Genomic DNA, 10,201 nt, shown 5'->3' with positions numbered 1-10,201 from the left:
GCGTGAGCTGAGAAGCTCGGATGATGTTGCGCGTACTGATGTGTACCATGAGATGTCTACGGGGGTTTGACCTACGCGGGCGCCAAAGTGACGACGTGGGCATCCCCTTCCTTCCTTTTTGCCCCAGTTGCTCCGATTCTTTTAGCATTGGCACTTGTGGAGGAAACATAATCGAACTTCCATCTTTTCAACCCTACTTCGATTCTTTCCCCGGCGAACACTAGATCCGCGAAGCTGGACGACATGTAACCTACCAACTTCTCATAGTAAAACACTGGCAATGTGTCTACCATCATGGTGATCATCTCCCTTTCAACCATGGGAGGGGCCACTTGTGCTGCCAGGTCTCTCCACCGCTGTGCGTATTCTTTAAAGGTCTCACTTCTCCCCCTATTTATAGGAAAATAGGGGAGAAGCTTGCCACCCAGCTCAACTCGCCCAGGCGAGCTAGGTTGCTTCCCCCCAGAAGCAACCGCCTTCTGGAGGAATATTCTGGAAGGCCCAAGTGGGTCTGGTTGCTATTTGAACCCTCATTTTTACTAAGTACACCCCTCTGCCTTTTTTTGGTGATTCTTTTTCCGTAACGTTACGAAACTTTACGAATTTCGTAACAATGCTTGTTTTCTTTCCGTAATGTTACGAAACCTTACGGACTACGTAATCAACCCCTTTTTGGTTTTCAGGATGTCATGGAACTTTACGAATTGCCTAACGATGGGTGCCAAGTACCTCGAAGTGGTCAAACGAAAGTTGCATCCCAATAATGGATGGTCCCTGGACAAAATTAGGGTATGACAGTCATCATCTACTTCCTCCTTCAAATTGTTGCAATAGTGATTGAACGTAGGCTATGTCCTTGCATATGATGCGTAGTTATAAACATTCAATTTCAATATTATGAATAATACAAAATTAAGTGATATTTAATATGAAGATAAAGAAGTTTGACACTCACCCATATTGATAAGTAGTTTTTTTATGTCATTGTTCTTGAACCTCCTCGTGTAATTTTGTGTAATGTGTCAAATGCAGAACACATGCACAGAATTTTGTGTCGTCCACCCACTATAACATCTTGAGTAAACACTTTTTATTGACTCATGCACATCTGAAATCAAACATAGACTATCTTATAGGTGACATGCCTTTTTAAATTTTTGAGAAAGAAGAGTCATGCTTCCGCTGTTTCACCCTCGACAATGACAAAGGCTATTGGAAGGATTTTATTGTTGTCATCTTGTGCACCTACTACAAAGAGGGTCCTCTTGTACTTATCATACAAACATGTTCCATCAACTTGAACCACAGGCTTGCAATATTGAAACCCATCGATACACAATGTGAAACTTCAAAAAAGATAATGGAATTTCACAAAACCCTCTAATGTTTGACCTTTTTGTGGTGGCATCGGTAGTGTTTCCTTTTCCGCAACCATACCTGGAACAAATTGTTGCATAGCTTGCAACAATCTCGACAAATCATGGAATGATCTTTCCTATTTGTCGTAGATGTTTTCAATGGCCTTTTGCTTTGCAAACCATGCTTTTTGGTACGTGGTAGTGTATCCTCTAGTGCTTTTGACGTGTGCTATCAAGGCTGACACTAAAGTTGATGGATCATTTTCAATCAAAGTGTGGATGCTTTTACAAATCAGCAGATAAGACATTTTTGCATGATCTTGTAAGATTGATGGATTTAAACATGTATGAGATTCACAAAGCTTTTCCATTTCCCATTTCTTATTTGCAAGAATGTATGTTTCCCTGCACCTCCAAGCACAACCATTGTCATCATAAATGAAAGTTAGCTTTGTTGAGTCTGATAGTTATGCCTTGTTGTTACTTCTTTTACAAAGCATGTTGTACTTCTTCTTTTATTTGAAAACACATCCCTTCAAAGAGACTCCCCACTGGATTTGGACTTCTTCGTGATCCAATGTATTACCTATTCAAAATCTTTAAAATTAGATTAAAGGTAAACATTATGCATGTATGGTGGCATGTAGTATGATGGTATGGTTGTCATTGGAGAAACAAACTCAACTTCTTCCTCACGATCTTCATGGGATTGATTGCACCGAATTTCATCTTCATCCTCACTATAGGGACCGAGTTCTTTGTTAGGTAAACCAAGCTCTACTGTAAACTCGAGCTTATTTGGTTGTGTCGCAACCTACCCTGCGGCAGGAGGGCGACGCGAGGGCTCACGGGTGCGTCTTCCAAGAAAGGAAAATGCGTCGCCACCAACGTTTATTCGAGGAAAACGTCGGAAAAACTGGAAAGGTGTGGTCTATGAACTTTAATCGTTAAAGGTTCGGGAGTTGTATTTACGCATGGGGAAGGAATTAGCACCCCACGCGTCCGTCACAAGGGACGACAGCCTTTAATCAAGTGTGCAAATATGACTTCAATTTGTTTTATTTTCCCTTTTTTATGTTTTTATGTCTTTTTATGACTTTTTTGTATTTTTATCTTTTTGCGGTCGACAAGGGCGTTTCCCTTGCTCCTACGTATTCCTCAATTGTGATAAGGAAATCAAACCTACGTAATTCTTTCAAAAGGGGCGGATCAAGTGATTCTTTTTACTTGGAAGGGGGTCATTTAAGGTGTTGGACCTTAAAATGATCCATTTTACTTGGTGAGAAAGCTAAGGCGTTGGACCTCTAACCATCTCACGAGGTCGACAAAAGCGGGGCTTTTACTCCTACGTATCCTCCATCGAAGAGGAAATCAAACCTACGTAGTTCTCGCAAATTGTAAAGTTACATGTTAATTTTATGCTTTTGAACGGTCCATGTTAACCGATAAAAGCAAAGAGGATCGTTTAAGGCGTTGGACCTTAAAACGGTCCATGTTAGTCAATTGATCCAAGGAAACTTCCAAAGAAAAACGTCCAATTGATTTTTTTTATTATTTTATTCAAATATATTTTGATTATTTTATTATTATTTTTCAAGATATTTTGGTTATTTTATTATTATTTTGCTTTTTTTGGTTTAACCGAGATTACAGCGTGAATGATCGGTTAGATTTTGTTTTAACAGTGATTAAACGAGATTACAACGCAAATGATCAGTTGAAATTCATTTTATCATTTATTAGGTGAGAAAACGGCTTAAGTAAACGGTTAAAGCACATTAAAAACGGAAGAAAAGAAAATTGAAAGTAAGCGAAATTAAAGTGAAAGTACACAAAACACGTAGGGACCACTAAGGGTGCATAGAATGAATTGAAAGATTTGATTTCGGGAACTTACCGGTTGAAGACCGAAGAACGACGGAGAACGAACGAAGAATGGTGAAGAACGATGAAGAATTTCCACAGAATCGCTTACGGAAGCATTACGGAAGCACTTCGACTCAATTTTTTCTTCACGAAAATGTATTTTTTTGCCCAAAATAGCCGAAATGCATAGCTAAGGGGTGATAAGTATTTTTTGAAACAGCCCCCCTCCCCTATTTATAGAGAAAAAGAGAGGTGCTTGCCGCCCAGAGACTTAATGAAGAAGATTTCTAAGCGCACCCGAATTACTAAGTTCACCCCCCTTTTCGTATTTTACGGAAAAGTTACAGAAGCCTTACGGAAGTGTTTCGAATTTGATTTTCATCGTTTTTTCTCTTCCCTTTCATCAATGTTAAGTGAAATATGCTTACCCAAGGTTTTCAGAAATTTTACGGAAGCCACGGAAACCATTTTTCAAAAACGTGGAAGATCTTGCCGCCCAGTTGCTTCCTCCTTAAGCAACCCAACTTCCAAAATGTTTCGGAAGGGCCTAGACTCAAATTACTATTTACACCCCTATCTTGATAAGTTCACCCCCCCCCCATTTTTGTGTTTTTCGCTGTTTTCCTTCCGAAATCTCACGAAACTTTATGGATTCCGTAACGACATCCATTTTCTTTTCGGAATGTTGCAAAACTTTACGGATTACGCAACAATGCTCTTTTTAACTTCTGAAATGTTGAGGAACTTTACGGATTGCGCAACAATGTTTCTTTTTTACTTCCAGAATGTTGCAGAACTTTACGGATTACCCAACGATGGGGGTTAAGTACCTCGAGGCGGTCAAGTGAAGGTTGCATGCCAGCAAACAATGGTTCCCGGACGAAATTAGGGTATGACAGTTGCCCCTCTTTACTTACCTTTTATCGGAGATAGGAGGAAAGTAAAGATAAGACACTGATTTTGTCCGTCTCAGCCTTTTCCGTAATTAATCTATGATGATTCCCGAAGACCATCCTTTGCCCATCATGGGGATTTAATTGATCTTAATTACAATGGTTGCAACTAAAACAATTTGAAATAATTGACTCCCGTCTCTCCTTCTTTTTCTCTGAACAACACAGAACAAAAAATAACATAATATACACGTATACACATTTTTTGGTGAAGGAACTGATTGGGAAAATAACAAAAACTGTATTTTCCCCTCACCGGGGGCTCCGTACTTGATAACGGAGGATGCATGAACAGCGCTAGACAATCAATTCATGGTACTCCGGACTCAATGATGGAGGATGCACGAACAGCGCTAGGCAATCAATTCATGGGGCTCCGGACTAGATGATGCAGGATGCACGAACAACGCTAAGCAATCAATTCGTGGGGCTCCGGACTCTTGATGGTGGAGGATGCACGAACAGCTCTAGGCAATCAATTCATGGGGCTTCGGACTTCATGATGGAGGATGCACGAACAGCGCTAGGCAATCAATTCGTGGGGCTCCAGACTTGATGGTGGAGGATGCATGAACAGCGCTAGGCAATCAATTCATGGGGCTCCGGAATCAATGATGGAGGATACAGGAACAACGCTAGGAAATCAATTCATGGGGCTCTGGACTTGATTATGGAGGATGCACGAACAACGCTAGGCAATCAATTCATGGGGCTCTAGACTTGATGATGGAGGATGCACGAACATCGCTAGGCAATCAATTCATGGGGCTCTAGACATGATGATGGAGGATGCACGAACAGTGCTAGACAATCAATTCGTGGGGCTCCGGACACGATGGTGGAGGATGCAGGAACAATGCTAGGCAATCAATTCATGGGGCTCTGGACTCGATGGTGGAGGATGCACGAACAGCGCTAGGCAATCAATTGGTGGGGCTTCGGACTCGATGGTGGAGGATGCACGAACAACGTTAGGCAATCAATTCATGGGGCTCCAGACTCGATGGTGGAGGATGCATGAAAAACACTAGGCAATCAATTGATGGGGCTCCAGACTCAATGATGGAGGATGCATGAACAGCGCTAGGCAATCAATTCATGGGGCTCCGGACTTGATGATGGAGGATGCATGAACAGCGCTAGGCAATCAATTGGTGGGGCTCCGGACTTGATGGTGGAGGATGCATGAATAGCGCTAGGCAATCAATTCATGGGGCTCCGGACATGATGGTGGAGGATGCATGAACAGCGCTGGGCAATCAATTCGTGGGGCTCCAAACTTGATTGTCTCTGGATAGTGAAAAAAAAGATGCGGGACCAAATGGTTCCCCTGCATGTCATGAGGCCCGCCGCCTCTGGATGATAAAATGTGAAAAAAGTGCGGGACCAAATGGTTCCCCGCATGTCATCGGGCTCGCCACCTCTGGATGACAAAGGTGCAGATGACCATAATTTGTCTTTATGTGTCAACGGGCTCACTTGCCTCTGGTTGACAAAAGGTGCGGGACCATAAGGTTCCCCCGCATGTCATCGGGCCCGCCGCCTCTGGATGACAAAGGTACAGATGACCATAATTTGTCTCTATGTGTGAACGGGCTCGCTTGCCTCTGGTTGACAAAAGGTGTGGGACCATAAGGTTTCCCCGCATGTCATCGGGCCCACCGCCTCTGGATGACAAAGGTGCAGATGACCATAATTTGTCTCTGCCTGTCAACGAGCTCGCTTGCCTCTGGTTGACAAAAGGTGCGGGACCATAAGGTTCCCCCACATGTCACTTGACTTCTCGGGTCAGGACGACAAAAGGTGCAGGAGATGATGTTAGTCTCTGTGCGTCAACGGGCTCGTTTGCCCCTAGTTGACAAATGGTGCAGGACCATAAGGTTCCCCCGCATGTCACCTGACTTCACGGGTCAGGACGACAAAAGGTGCAGAAGACGATGTTAGTCTCTGCATGCTATTGTGCTCTGGGTCTGATGGATAGTAAAAGAATGTTTATACGAATAACCACTTGGGTATTTCCGCCTGCCCCCTAACTTCACGGGTTAGTACTGAAAAAGGTTGTCTGCGTGGAAGATGACGTAAATCTTCGCGTGTCAACGGGCTTGTTGGCCGCGATTGACAAAGGGTGCAGAAGACGATGTTAGTCTCTGCATGCTATCATGCGTTGAGTCTTAGAGATAGCAAAAGAATGTTTATACGGATAACCACTTGGGTATTTCCGCCTGCCCCCTAACTTCACGGGTTAGTGCTTGACAGAGGTTGTCTACGCGGAAGATGACGTAAATCTCCGCGTGTCAATGGGCTTGTTGGCCGCGATTGACAAAGGATGCAGAAGACGACGTTTGTCTCTGCATGCTATCATGAGTTGAGTCTTAGAGATAGCAAAAGAATGTTTATACGGATAACCACTTGGGTATTTTCGCCTGCCCCCTAACTTCACGGGTCAGTGCTAGACAGAGGTTGTCTGTGTGGAAGATGACGTAAATCTCCGCGTGTCAACGGGCTTGTTGGCTGCGATTGAAAAAGGGTGCAGAAGACGACGTTAGTCTCTGCATGCTATCATGCGTTGAGTCTTAGAGATAGCAAAAGAATGTTTACGGGTTACCGTCAGGTGTCTTCGCATGCCACCGGACTCTTGGGTCACGGTAACAAAGGTGGGGTGGTTGACAAAAGTAGGGCTTTTGCTCCTACGTATCCTCAATTTGTGATGAGGAACTCAGACCTACGTAGTTCTTGATAACTGTGAGACTAAAATAGTCTCGGTGTTTTTTCACTAAAATGTGAACATGCTTTAGTAAAGAAACAAAACCTTCAACTGATCAGAGCAACATATGATTTTTTTGGCTCAAGGCTTGTAGAACGGCTAGACGTGATATATGTCAGGGTTTGGCCAGTGGTTCGGGGATAAAGGGGATGTCCCACATTATTTCCATGATACACATGCAACAATGATGATTAGGAAATTTCATGCAAAACTGGTCATGCATGCACCCATGTGGACACTCAGGCACCATGTTTTTATGGTCACATGATACTAGGGTTTAGGAATCATTTTTTCCAATTTAAGTCAACCCAGTGTTTCCAAAACATGTTCTTTTATCAATTCATGCATTCATCCGAGTCTATTTTGGGTATTCGGGAAAATTTTCACAACATTCACCCTTTAGGTGCATACACATCTTTTTCTAAAACTAGTCATGATCAGTGAATTTCTTTCAAAGAAAAGCTGGAAGTTAATTCTTTTCAAAAGCATGCTGGCTTTTCAGCCGAAAGATATATTTTGTGTTCTTGGGAATTTGTTTTTGTTTTTGTTGTTTTTTTTTTGTTTTTGTTTTTTTTTTAGGTATTTTGCTACTTAAACATGTGTATATTTTTGTGAGGTATTTTTGCTATATACATGCATATCCAAGGTATCTTGCTACATAAACATACATATATATATTTTGTGAGGTATGACTACCTTCCGAGCTTGTGCTTGTTTTATTTAAATTCCTAGGATCATGAGCAACTAGGTGTGTCCTACTATGACTTGAGAAACAAGGGTGATCAAATAACAAGTAGAAATTTAAAAGGTACTAGGTTGCCTCCTAGTAGCGCTTCTTTGACGTCTTGAGCTGGACGCGTGATGACTTGTCGGCCACGGACCTAGTACATTGCTTACCTTTGGCTTTGGACTTGGTCGCCTATTGGTCGGCCATGTGTCATAGGCAACGCTCTAACCTTTTTTGGATGAGCTGAGGTGAACTCTAGAGGTGGTGGCGGTGTGTCTGTTGCCCGCTGTCAGCCATCCCCAGGTTGTTGTGGTGTCTCGCCCTACGCCTGCCTGGGGGCGCAGTACTTCTTGATGAAAGCCCGTTTAATGGGGGGCCTAGTGACCTTGTTGGGGGCGACGGGCACTTCGTAGAACTGACAAAGGCCCGTAATCAGAGCTAGAAACCCCAAGACCCTGCTGGACTTCTTTGGGTCCACTGGGTGTCTTGCGGGCGCGATCCCTGCAAACAATAGATGACATCAGAAATCAGTTGAGAGAAGTGCATACTTACCTATGTCACGATGGTATGACCTTGCTGGGGGGGACGGGCACCCTGTAGGACTGACAGAGGCCCGTAAACCAAACTGGAAACCCCAGGGCCCTGTGGACTTCTTCGGGTCCACTGGGTGTCTTGTGGGCGCGACCCCTGCAAAAAGTGGATGGCATCATAAATCAGTTGAGCAATGTGCATACTTACCTTTGTGTAAGAGTGGTCATGTTGGTGCACATGATCCACACTCGTCTCTTTGTAACGGCACGGGTGAAATCTTTCCCCAGTATGCATAGTGGTTGTACGATAGCCTCCTCCTCAAGTTGTGCTCGCACAGTTGGCCCTCCTCCAGGATCAGCGGGGTGGCCCAGGAACTGAACTAATAAAAGGAAACTACTAGCCCCCGTAACCTGGAGCGTAAGTCTCAGTTAAGCATTAAGGGCAGAGAACCTTAAATTCTCTTAAGGTGCGGATGTGGAGCCCACTGAAAGGGAGGACACGTAGCCCTCTAAAGTCGGGGACGTGTCACCCTTTGAAGGCGAGGGCGTCCAGCCCTCAAAAAGTGAGCGCGTGCAACCCACTAAAGGAGAGGGTGTGCAGCCCTCTGAAGGCGAGGACGTGCAACCCTCTAAAGGTGAGGACGTGTAGTCCTCTAAAGGTGAAGGTGTGTAGCCCTCTGAAGGCGAGGACGTGTAGTCCTCTGATGGCGAGGACATGTAGTCCTTTAAAGGTGAGGACGTGTAGTCCACTGAAGGTGAGGGCGTGTAGCCCTCTGAAGGCGAGGGCATGTATCCCTCTAAAGGTGAGGACGCGTAGTCCTCTGAGGGTGTGCATGTAGACCTATGAAGGTTAGGATGCGTAGCCCTTTGAAGGCGAGGGCGTGCAGCCCTCTAATGGCGAGGACGTGTAGTCCTCTGAAGGCGAGGACGTGTTGTCCTCTGATGGCGAGGATGTGTAGTCCTCTAAAGGCGAGGACGTGTAGTCCTCTAAAGGTGAGGACGTGTAGTCCTCTGAAGGTGAGGGCGTGTAGCCCTCTGAAGGCGAGGGCATGTAGCCCTCTGAAGGTGAGGACGCGTAGTCCTCTGAGGGCGTGCATGTATCCCTCTGAAGGTGAGGCTGCATAGCCCTCTAAAGGCGAGGGCGTGCAGCCCTCTGATGGCGAGGACGTGTAGTCCTTTGATGGTGATGACGTGTAGTCCTCTGAAGGCGAGAACGTGTTCTCCTCTGATGGCGAGGACGTGTAGTCCTCTGAAGGCGAGGACGTGTAGTCCCCTGAAGGCGAGGGCATGCAGCCCTCTGAAGGTGAGGGCGTGTAGCCTTCTGAAGGTGAGGACGTGTAGTCCTCGGAAGGTGAGGGTACTAGTACCCAAGGGTCCACCCTTTTGAGAAAGCAAGAGATTGACTCATTGAGAGGGCCGGTCATCCCAAATTCCAAAAGATGGGACATTAGTGTAGGGCTTTGAGGTACCAATTGTTATCTTTCGTCATGACCTTGTAGCAAGGGAGAATGAAAGAAGCGGTTGATTCTTGCAAAAATAATTTTCCAAGGACGAGAAATAGTTGAAGGATTTTTTTCACTTGATGGATTAAGTCAAATAATTCCTATTCTTGATAACTCACTTCTCTCTAAAAAAGAAAAACTTTCCAGAATGATAAAATGAGGTCACATGAACGTCTATATTTTTAGTTGAAAACACAGTCCATCAAATGCTTTTTTTTATTTTTATTTTGAAACTTATTTTTGCTTTATTTGTTGTTTTACGGCACCCTCACCAAATGTGTAGCACGAGTAATTTCTGATTGAACGGTCTTGGAAGTCCATACTCAAGAGTGCAGGTCGCTTGAGCAAACAGACCAATGGCTTGCACCCACATCTCGGTGAAAGTTGAATAAGCAAAGATGCATTTGTGAGAGGATGAGGGACAAAGATATCTAATTTATCCATTTTATTTAGCATTGTAATTGTGGTTTACAACAATGGTATAAACTTGAAAATCCTGAT

This window comes from Glycine max, chromosome 11, assembly GCF_000004515.6.
Source record: "Glycine max cultivar Williams 82 chromosome 11, Glycine_max_v4.0, whole genome shotgun sequence".
NCBI lineage: Eukaryota > Viridiplantae > Streptophyta > Magnoliopsida > Fabales > Fabaceae > Glycine > Glycine max.
Note: the sequence above shows the minus strand (reverse complement) of the source record.